Consider the following 12,295-nt stretch of genomic DNA (forward strand, 5'->3'; position numbering starts at 1 on the left):
AAGGCTACATTAGCATAATTTAGCCTCCACAGTTTTAATTAAGCTTTAAATGAAGTTCATTTGTTAAAGTGTAATTAATGACACAATGTTTGTACTGTATTCTAAAATAAGAGGAAGGCCACTTTAAGGAGGAAAGCATGAAGGTTTTCCTAATTGGGTAAGGCATCCTGCTACTGGGAATACTAGTACTACTGCCATTCCTGAACTGGTTTCAATCTGCTGCTTGGTGAAAACCTGCACATAACCTCCAAAGGAATAACTCCTATCAGTATGGGATAACAGGGATTATAAACCTGATAACAATGCCATGAACACTGATAGTGAGCTGAAGATCTGGCTTTAAACAACTGTTTTCACACAGCAAGCTACTTACCTTTTTACTTCAATGCTAAGTGAGTCACAGAAAATCAGAACTCCCCACAGAATCAAGAGTCATGCCAAAGAAGTAAACTTGTTTTAAAACTGAAGATCCTGAACCCCAAGTATCTTTTTATGAGAAATTACTATACTAATTCTGCAGATGACTTGCCATCTTCCACTACATGTACTTATGACAAGAGCCCTAACAAGACCTCTTGGCTTGAAAAAAAATTGATTATGTGAGTGAAAAACGAGTGAACAAACAAAACTGATTAAGGCAGGGAATGAATGAGGATACACCTTTTATGCATGTGGATGTATTTTAAACAAACTTAGATTACCTTCAAGAACTCCAGCAGTTGGAGTAGACAAGAATGGAGGATTACAAGGGAGGAACATAATGCTCATCAACAGAACAGGGAGGGCTACATAATGCTTAAAGAAAGACTTTGACTAATATGTTTAAAATACTATAGTTCAAGTTGCCTTGAAAAATTCACCAGACATTTTTAAAGAAACTTAAACTATAAAGGAACATTGTTTTACTTCTTATTCTAACCCTTAAGCGCATCAGCAGAAGTTAAATCCTTGCCATTCAATCCAACAGAAAAAAAGATTAATGCCATTAAATTTACTATAGCTGAATTCTCTTCATTCATAGGTGCCACCTGTTCTACTAGCTGTATAGTAACTAAGAGTAGTAATGCTAACAAAATTAATAAAAATAAAGGGATATAAAAGACACACCTCAACTTCCCAAGAAAAGTTCAAGTATTGGCGATATGCTTTGTAAAATAAATAAAATATCAGTTCCAGAAGGTGAATAGAATTCAGACAGTCTTGTGACTACTAAAATATTTTATTTGAGCACAGAGGCCTGGTTTTAAATTGTGCTGAGAAAACTGTCCTCCCCTTAACTTTAAATAGTATTGTAGTTACTCAGCATTTCTTGAGCACCCAGCCAAAACCTATGATGAAGAAAATTGATACTACTTGGAAAAGGACGAGATGGACATTGAGCAGTGCAACACATTCTTGCAAACAGAAAAAGGTAATCACAGCAGCATATCCCTCAAAATAGCTCTTACATTTTGTGATGTTTGGGGAATTGGTGCAGCCCTAGCATTAATCATAGCAGCCCTAGCACCTTCATAGCTTTTTTTACTGGCTCAGAGACTGGAGTGTTCTGGGCAATGTTTTGCCAGACTTCCTTATTCTCTTGACCACTTCCACAATATAAACCAGATGAAAGCAGGAAAGACAAGTGTAAATTACTAGATGGCCTCTTTCCTCAGAGTTCTGTACAAACTTATGGTCAGGTTAGTAAATTTACAAACAACTCTGCTTAGTTAAGCTTCAGATTAAGTTATCTTTCTCACATAAGACAACCGAGACAAATCTGAAACTTTCACTGAAGTTGATAGATCTGTTGACTGTAGCTGACAGTTAGCTTAGAAATAGCATTGACAGGAAGTTTATAATGCATCTGCACTCCACACACTGGACACAGTTAATCAGCCAAGGCATTTCTGTATTAACATTATTGTAGCTCTTTTTCACAATAAATACAGATGAGCCAGCATCAACGAGAACCCATGGACACACACACTATTGCAAACCTACAAGAATAACCTGTCAATTAGCAACACTGTGCTCCTGGCTACCTGTTTTTAATCAATGAAGAACTATGTTAAATTGATCTAAGACTGCAAGACTAACCTTCCACTAAATACATAAGGCAACTAAGTTTTTGTCTTCATAGGGACCACCCATTTCTTCTTGAACAAGTTACTCTACACAGAGGTGTTTATTATATACAATCATACTTGTTTAAATAATCACTACTCTACTCCGGAGAATCACCACTCTGAAGAAACCAGACTGGTCTGATCCACCAGCTGAGTGAACTCATCTGAAATGCAACACCTATCATTCTGTAGAACTCAGTCCTCACACAATTATTCACTCTAGCAAGATATTAAAAAATCTTCAGAGAAGGAGATGACTAAAACCCTTGCTAACACTGAACTAAATCATGACCAATTCTATTTCCAGGGGTTGCCTCAGTCATGGATTAAGACTTGATCTTTATGTACAGGCTCAAGGGACCTGTTAAATTCTTAAAATGATGTCGTTGACCACTGACTGCATTAGTAAATAAGTACATAAGTAAAAAAGAACAATGGTTCTTAAGACTGCAGAAAAACTGTCTGACAAAGTTAGCCTGAATCCCAAAGTGAGTCTGACTAGAAAAGTACATTTACACATCTAATTCCTCATGACAACTTTGAAATGGCAACTGATCACCATATGGGATCACCATACCTTCCCTGATCCCATTCAGGTTTGGGAAATGGCATGTGTGAGTTAAGCACTATAATCTCAAAGAAGACTGTAATGCTAAAATACTTCTGAATCCCTAATGTATTTTTTTACAGCTCAGCTGCTAATTCTCTATCAAGGTAATAGGCTGCTATAGGAGAAATTCAAGCTGATCCAGTCTTCAGAGACTTCTTTGAGACTACATAAGAAACAGTCAAATTCCACTTGATAAGTGGTGATAGAGCACAAAACCAGGAATTGTGATGAAAGGCTGTTCAAGCACACTCAATAATACAGCAATCAGATGGTTAAGCAGTATCAACATAGTTAAGACAGTGTTATCACTGCCTCTGAAAGTTGTCTCATTCTCTGCAAGGCCACACTATGCAAACATGGCAGGTGCACTGGGTTTGCTTTGTAGGGCATGTGGGTTCAGTCCTCCTAGAAAGAGCCAAAAGACCAAGACAAGGAGCAGGTAAAGGACAATAAAAAGCTGCAATATGTAACCTGCTGGGCAGATATGGAAACAGCAGTGATAACTTTTAGACGAGTGCTTTGCAGATAATTCTTCAATGATCATGAAGCATCTTTGACTACAAAGCTCATCCTGATAGAGATTGCACAGAAAGCACGTCTGATATCAGTTCTGTAGTCAGTATCCTTGAATATTTAATATTTACTTTCCAGTTATTATATTTTCATACAAAAGAGCATGAAAGATTGTTGATAAAAGGTTGATGAGATTAATTTAGTGCCACAATCTTACCACAAAAAACATAATTTCACCTGCACTGTGAAAGGTTTAACAGCACTGCACAGCTGAATGTAATAATTGATACATTTTAATACATACAGACAGACTTAATCAGCTCAAGATAATGTTGGGTTTTTTTAGCACCACTTTTTCATCTTGCTTATCTACCTACTAACTTTTCCCACAGCTGTCTTTACCCAGGGGAAAAATACTAATGCTGAAGTCCTATCAAAAAGCAGCTATCTTGAAGCAGCAGTGAGTATTTTCTAAACAATAGCCACTCTTCTGCCTTCTTTCTTTGCAGTATTTCCTCCTGAAAGCATGGGAGTGAGCTTGCTTGCTCATCACTCTTGCTACCCTAAACAACTGAGATAGCTTTGTTCATCTGCATCAACAGTTCTGCTCTTGAACACTGAAACTGAATTTCCTTTTTTAGACAGCAAGGACGCAGACTATCTTCCTCTTCTCCCTCTGCTTCCCCTCCCCCTCCTACAGTCTTTGCTGTGCCCTCATCTTACCTTCAACAGCAGAAGAAATCCATGCTGCAGTTTTTTTTTTCCTCGTTGGCAGCTCTATGGCAACAGCTCTGAGGCAGCAGTCCTTTACGGTTCTCAGTTTTCTTTCTTTCTTTCTGCAGAAAGATACACAGTTTGTTGGCCCAGTAAATTACCAGAGACAATTCTGATGTGATGAGAATTTACAAAGACAATTCCAATGTGATTTTAGAAAAAGAATGTGCTCCCAGGGGTACAAAGTTGTATTCCCAGAACAGCTGAATGTTAGTAATGCAAATGAATAATGGTAATCAAAGAATTCTTTTGTGTAATACATATCATCTTTGTGATACTCAGCCTTCTTGAAGAAAAAATGTGAATAAAAGAAAACTGAGCTTAAGATGCACAAAAAATCACAGCCAAATAAATTCCTGAACCTCTAATTATCTTACCATTGTTTAACTGAGACCTTACTCGTTATTAATAAACAAATTAAATCAGCCACTTGTTTGTTAAATTCCTGCTCAAATAAAAGGAATTATATCATACAACATCTTACATTCTCACAAACACCCATGGGAGTGTTTCCCAGAATATATATAAAAATGGTAACACAAGCTACAGAGGACAAAAAAGCCAAGAAGAGAAAAAATACCAGTATTTGTGTGGTTACTGCATCCTATAGTATCAGTCTTCTTAGAAATTCTTATTTTCCTGACTTTGCTACTTTTAAACTAACCACAAGAATGAGCTACACATAAATGTTGAACATGATAGCAAATGAACAAGTCCTTAAAACTCAGAAAAAATTATTACCAGAAGGTTTTAATTAAAGTACCTAGCACAAGATAAAACTACTTTGAAAAGAGATAGATTTCCTTTATTTATTGCCAAAAAAACCCAATGCTAGTAAGTTATAATCTAATCACTTTCAATACATTAATGAAATAAATTAATCAATATATTTCTGTAATTTAGTGTGATGCCTCATTTCTGATTCCTGCTGTGTAAAGAACAAAGGTTTCTGGCCACTGTCCATTGCTGTGGCGTGACCTGTAAAGAGCATGCCCTGGATTGGCACAAGCAATGCCACAGTTACTCGTGGCTAAAAATAATGTGATCACCTGCATTCTGTCTGTGCTTGCATCAGTGGATGCCCATGCTTGCCTGTGCTAGTGGACTCCAGGAAAATGGGGGCAGGTGTTTCTGGATGCAACATGAGAGGAAAAGAATGAATTTGCTACAATCCTGCATCTTACATGGTCATTTTTGTCTCATCTAGAAGTATTTATTTAGCATACAAAATAATACATAATAGCATTCTGGGATGGCTTAAAGCACAAACAATTGGAACTATTGGCTGGCCTACAGAGACTTCCTAACAGTAAGAAAAAAACCCAAACAACAGAACAGAATAGTTACAACACAGACTCTTAGCAGGCAACTTGGCAGGTTCAGCTTTATGGGCACACAATTCAAACCCAGTCCTGTCTATAGCATGCATCTGTAGCACCTTTAAAGAGAAAAGTCTTGTAATAGTTACATTTTTCATTCAAAAACATTTCAGAAGGATAAACTAACCAACCAAAAATTATTAAACAAGTCACAATGTTTACCCTCTTTAATATGTTTTAACTTCTATTCAGGTAGAGCCTCAGCTTCCCACCCAGACCCGACTGCTTTGTAGGCTGAAGCAGAGCACATTGAGCAAGCAGTCCCAGCCGTAAGCAGTTTACAGTCCAAGAAATCCTTCAAAGATAGATTATTATTCCCATTTTATGAGAAGGTGAAAAAAGGGCAAAAAGCTTAAACTCCTCATCTATAATTTCATATTAAGCCAGTACCAGTGAGAGAAAGAAAACTCTGGGAATGAATTATAGCTACCTGCAGAAATTAGTAGACTTCATTCTCTTACAAAAAGTAAAGCTCAATAGGAAACTTCCAGTTTGTAGAAATCAATATTTACCTTGAGGCAATAATTCTACCGACATGCTCATTTTATTAATGAAAAAAGTTATCTTATCTTTATTGTTAACATTTATATCTTATAACAACCTCTATAAAGTGCAAACTACTGTTTTGGAGGTAAGGTTGGCCTGCTAGAGAAGAAAGACTTCTTCAGTTAACACACAAGGCTGGATATGGACAGAAAGAGCTTCTGTTTCAGAACAATGAAGTAATTTCTATGATGTCTTCCTCCTGCTGTTTAGGAATGTACACATTTTGAATGTTCTGCCAATAAAGGCCTGTGAAACACTCATACCAAAGCTTTCTGTGCAGTGCTATAAACCCTATTGTTGCCATTTTGTTGTCACTGATCTGAGACGGCCCCTCATAGCTTGTAGCTCTGTACATAAACCCTGAAGCACAGTGTGCTTGCTCTCATGTCTAAAATTTGGATGGAGAAGGATAGAGCCGGGTGACTTGGACTCATCAGTCAGGACACAGACCATCTATCAATATAAGCATGGTCTAAATGTACATTTGAAACTATTTTTTAACCACAAACTCTGGTCCTGTGAATATAGTCCTGTAAAATTAAAGAAATGCTCAGCCTTTCTGATGTTTTGACTAATTTCACATGCATTTAGTTCCTCCTGTGAAGAAAATAACACTCAACTTGTTTGTCAATAAGGAAAGGTACTCAACAACATGTATAGAGTACATGTTGGCCTGAATGGGCTGCTGCAAAAATTAAACAAAACTAAACAATTAACTGAAATTAGCTCAGCAATTAAAAACCTCAAATGTCATCAGTGGCTTCCTAATTAGATAGCCATGAGAGTAAATAACTTATACAGATGGCTAACCAATATCAGAAGAAACAATGTTTTCTTCAAGAGAATGCTCATATTTACCTTCTTCTGTGAACTGGAAAGAAAAAGTTCAGACTGTCTCATAGAAATATATGACATACACTATTTCATGCTACTGCAGAAGTTTTACAGCTGACTTTAAAAAAAACATGTAACCACAGAGCTCTTGTCAGCGTGTTATCAGCAGCTGCCACCTGCTTAATCTCTCTAGCTTCCCTTACTTTTGTAATAAAAAGAACAAACCCTACCTCGAAAGTATGCATGTAACTTCTATCAAAGATTTCTAAGCCTCCTACTATTACCGACCTCCACATTTTTTCAGCATTTGCCCACATGTAACCTCTGTGGCAAATACAATCACCTCCACCTTACAGGGCAGAATACTGAAGTGCAGGAAGAGCTCTCATCCCAATAGAAGTCAACGGCAAGTCTCTAATAAATATCATCTGTTCGATTTTAAAGCTAAAATTACATGTCTGTGGTCACACTGGGTGTCTTTAATGGAACGGAGAACACAGTTAAGCTGACTCCATGTCCTGGGCCTGACTCCAACCTTTAAAACAGCAAGAAAGAATCTAATCACTCAATCAAGAACATTCAAGACCTAAACCTGTAACTATCAAGTTTTATGGCATGCAGAGGACTGAATGACTAAGAAAATCAAAGAGAGAAATGCATAATTCTGTTTCAAGTATTTGAGCCGGGATTTTATTGTGCCAGCACTTTTATTACCAGAATAGTTCCAAAAATTACAAGACCACCATAAGTGATCCCATATGATAGTTTTTACTTTATACTAATTTAGAGAATCAACAGTAATTTACATACTTCCTCTAAAAAAAGGGGGAAAAGGCATTTTCTAAAATTAACACGAGGTTTTTTTATTAGAACCCCATCACAGTGCTAACTGAAGGAAATAGGAAAATTTCACAAGTTCAAAGGCCACTGGATGAAACTATGTATCTATTATAACAACAAGAAATATCTGACTTTGCAAAGTTCTTTAGATTTTTGACCCTCTGAAAAAAGTCCAGGTTCCTCTGAGACCCTAGAACATTTCTGCCACTTCCCTTCAGCAGTATGTTACAAGACCATTCCTACAATATGCTTAAAAAAATAAAGAAAAACCTTTCTAAAAATTCAATTAGAACTTCATTATTCCAGAATAAGAAATACATAATGTGTAAATTCAGACCTCTGAAGGCATTAAGGTCATAAAAATTCTGAATTTAAGCTAAGAGGAGATGAGTTAATGGGTGAATAATCTGAAATATGGAATTCACACAAGTTCATAGTTTCTTAAAAAAAACAACATGCGAGTTATTCTTAAGCAGCTTAACAAACAAGTATCATCAAGGAAACAAAACAAGCTTACTGGGAATGAAAAAACTTAGCTTAAGAACAAACAAACAAACAAACAAACAAACCACTATGCAAAACTGAATCAGGAACACTCCTTGGAGACCTGCGCTAGAAGCAACCGGGGAGCCCAGGCCACAAAGCACCAGGCAGACATTGCAGACAAGTGAGTCAGCTGGCCAGGAAAAGTTCCTATCCACCCTCTATCCTCTGCTCAAGTATGAACATCCTGAACAGACTGAGCATGTGGGACAACTAAATTAACTAAGGCTGTTCAAATCCCTCTGGCTTTCTATACTGCTTAGCTCCTAAATCATTTAAGCATTTTTGAAATGTTCCTTTTTGGCCTAGTGCACAACTAGGAGACTATTCAGTGGGAGAAAACTTCAACGGTGAGAGGTAATTCTGAGCCTTGATGTGCTTTCAATTCACTCAACGAGGGCATCACTGAGATTTTACAACACAAGTTTGATTAGAAGGAATAGAAATATCTGTCAAAGCATAACAAAGATGTAAAATAACTCTTAAAAAAGATGAAAAAGCAAGTCTAGCAGCCTGACGTACTAAAGACATCATAAAGTGGGTTTCAAATTGCACTGAGTTACTAAAGAATACAAAGCAAACTTTCTTAGTGCATTAAAACCACTGCATCATATAGATTCTTAGTAATTACTTTCTTTAGATTATAATTTCAGTGGAACAACAAAAAAGCTTAAATTAGCATTAATGAAACCCTGTGACTGTGTTTAAATAACAAGCATGGGACTCCTGGAATTTGGACTTTCTCTCTCCCCTGGAGATTTTCCAGAATCTTTCATATCCACTCCTACATCTGAGGAAGCACGCTTTTGTTTAGGCAGGATCCTTTGGGAATCATGAATTTAAAAACATTACTTCTCGTTAACAACACCCTAACAAATCATCTTGATCCTTAACATGACCTGCTGCAAAAAAACTGTCTGTTTACAATTTCTTTCTTTGCCCTGCCAGCTGTGACAATCAAACAATATACAGTCCGTACTCAGCATCAGACTTGCAAATGCAGGAGAGGAACTTGGGATCTTCCAGGTTTCCCATGAAGCACATGACAGTTTCATGATAAATTCAAATCATGGTACAAGATTTCTATAAAGGAGACTTTTGAAATTTCCTAATGCAAACTGTGATATCGCCTTTGCCAGAATATTGATGAGCAGGAACTGCTCAACTAGAGCTCAGCTTCAGGAAGTGTCAGCTCCTACTGCTTTTCTTTACTTCAGTCTGCATGAATAATGACTAGAAACCCAGCTGCTAAACCAGCTAGTCCATCTGCTACCCCCTGTTAATAAATGTAGAGTTATTTCACTCTCACTGAAGAGCTCATGATTCACCAGGATTGTCTTTTGAGGAGACATCTAAGAAAATATATAGAATGTACACATAAATGCGGCCTTGGATCCTACATTTATCAGCACAGATAGGTTGTTTAGTATCTTGTTGGTATCGCTTCTGCCTGATGATAACATGAAGGTGATCCTTGAGAAGTAAGTTTTCAGTTGAGATTCCTCTAGAAAACTTAATAAGATTTGAAGTCAGGGGCTATAACAAATCCAGTGCAATCCAAGATTTTTTCAGTGGCAAAATCTGACCTTTTGCTATTGCTCACTATGATGCTTCAAGACAAATAATTCCAGGCAGAATATAGCTACCACCTGTCTAAAAATATACAAATTAGATACAAGATCACAAATTAAATAGCTGTTTTTCCTACTGTAAAATATATATTTCAAACACTGTATTGAGGCACGGAGGTTTTAAAGAGTACAAAGTATCAAGAACTTTTCTTCTAGTAGGGTCAGGGTTATTGCTACAACAAGCCTGGATTTGCTATATTGTTTCACAAAAGGAGAGACTGATTCAGTGTTTCCAATTCCTTGCTTATCCGGAGTTAATGAAACAAAATTTCTGCCCTGTTTTCATTTGGTGAAAGAAGTCAATGATTTTCACTGTAGGAAACAGTAGCTTCTTTTCTTCATAACCCTTGATGTGGAACATCCACAATTTCTTTAGCACGGGAACTGACTGATTCTTAAAACATTTATAGTTCCAGTGGTACAACACTTAAAGCAAATATAGAGCATCCGAGAAGAGACCACATGACTGGGGACTATTTGAGTCCATATCAGTGGATTAAAATAATGATGAACCAGAGCAAACAACACAGCAAACTAATCAGATTTGTCAAACTCTGCCAAATTCTGCCATGACCATGTGACAGAAGATACCAATACACTCACAGACTTTATCTTCAAGCATCAAGAAAATGACAGATGAATAAAACCCTCAGAGATGAGGAAGGTTCAAGCTCCTCTATTGTGGGCAGTGACCAGGAGCTCTGGGGAGCAGCTAACACTGCTTAGCTCCATAGCTGCCCAGTGTTTGCAGAAATAAACCTTGGCATCTGACTATGACACTGACAGATGCCATTGTCACAGACAGTAAATAACAAAACCAATTATAAAAAGGTCCTTGGATTGACATTAATAGTTAAAAAAACATTTTCTGAGGGTTGGTTTTTGGTTGGTTTTTTTGGGGGGGTTGGTTGGGTTTTACTTCCACAAGATGAAGTTTGGTCAAGAGCAATTAAAGCCTGTGGAAAATGATAATGGCTTGCCTTCCTGAAATTCCCATGTGTCAAGAAATCTTTTCCACTCAGATTTGCAAATATGCTAAGACCTAACTTAAATAAAAAGGATATACATTCTACAGTTTTCTTAATAAATGTTCAAGATCCTTAATAAAAACAAATATTCGGTAGTATTATTTCTTCCATTTAGATCCAAAGTTGTTTTCAATGGGAAATCTAACTACCCAAACCTGTGTTCTTGTTCTTTCCATCCTGTTTCTTTCACAACCAGAGGTTTATGTGCCCACAAAAATTACTACCGTTCATTTAAAAAAGGCCTCTGGTTACTGTTGCAGGACTGCCTAAACTACAAATACAAGCAGCATCCTCAATATTTTTTACTTAGCCTAGGCAGACAAAATCTGAGATTAGGGTGGGTCAACAGAACAGACGTATTTATATAATTGAGCTGGGATATCAATAAGTATTGCAGCATTTCTATAGATAATACATCCCCAGCAGGTGCTACCATAGGAATACCTAATGTACACTTAGCATGACATTCTCTTTACAGATGTTCTAGGCAATTCACAATATTCTAAACAAGGATCGAGTTTTTCAAGCACTGTCTCCATTTGTTCATATATAATCACTATGGAAACAAGTTTGAGAAGTGACACACATAAAGCCATTAAAGTTGGCACAGATTATTGCTTACTATTTTTATTTGCCTATATAAGAAAAAATGATGAACATATTACTGTAAAACCTGAGAAGAGCATTAGATTGATCAATATTTTTTTCTACAACAGCATGAAAGCAACGGTCACGGTCACTCATCATTTCAGTGAATCATTTTGCATGGAAACAATTATCCTTACTGCTTTATTTCTTTTTGCACTAACCTTTAAATCAGTCTTGACAGATTTTTTTTCGCGGACACCGCTGTACTACGAACTGCAGCACACCACAACACCGCGTTCTCAGCAGTGCCCCATGGACCATCCTGTCTAACTCCCACAAATAAATACCCTCTAAAGACGCCTTCCTTCATACCGTTTAGAATTCATCCACCTTTAAGCCCCCGTGACCAATTCGTAGGATTCAGATGGCTACTGGCGGAGGCAGCACCGCCACCCGCCCCTGCCCACCACCGGGCCCGCTCGGCCTATTCACCCCGCTGCCCATTTCCACACAAACCCGCCCCGTGCTTGCGTGGGGCCGGGGCTGAGGCGGGAGCACCACGCGGGCTCCCCGGCCACCCCCATCTTCCCCTCTCACCTCACGGCCCCTCCGGCCGCCGCTCCCTCTCCCCCTAGCCAGCCCGGACCTAGCCCCTTCCTGCCCCTCAGGAGAAGGTGAGGGGAAAGCATTCAGGGTGTGTTTTGCCTAGCAGGGAGGAGGTGGAGAAGATATTTTTGTGTGTGAGGAGGAGGGGGAGCAAGCGAGCTCCACGGCCTAAGAGCCCGGCGCCTGCCCTCTCCTGAGGAAGCCGCTTCTCCTCTCCCATCCCGACTCCAGGCACCAGGACTTTAAAAATAGCCGACATGGCGGGGGAAACGCAGCCGTGACATGGAGACGCTCT

General features: G+C 38.2%; 1 long non-coding RNA gene across 2 annotated transcripts; it reads right to left on the bottom strand.

Annotated features, from left to right (window-relative positions):
- Positions 1-866: 866 nt before the first annotated feature.
- On the bottom strand, positions 867-11,961 carry LOC139799966 (uncharacterized). Of its 2 annotated transcripts, none has more exons than XR_011727525.1 (4): positions 11,616-11,961; positions 5,055-5,136; positions 3,955-4,067; positions 867-3,123 (listed from the first exon to the last, which is right to left on the bottom strand). It is a non-coding gene; the product is annotated as an uncharacterized lncRNA (long non-coding RNA). The 2 variants fall into 2 exon arrangements; XR_011727526.1 differs by lacking the exon at positions 867-3,123 and adding an exon at positions 3,139-3,289.
- Between the last annotated feature and the right edge of the window lie 334 nt (positions 11,962-12,295).

The sequence above is a fragment of the Heliangelus exortis genome, chromosome 9 (assembly GCF_036169615.1).
Source record: "Heliangelus exortis chromosome 9, bHelExo1.hap1, whole genome shotgun sequence".
Taxonomy (NCBI): domain Eukaryota; kingdom Metazoa; phylum Chordata; class Aves; order Apodiformes; family Trochilidae; genus Heliangelus; species Heliangelus exortis.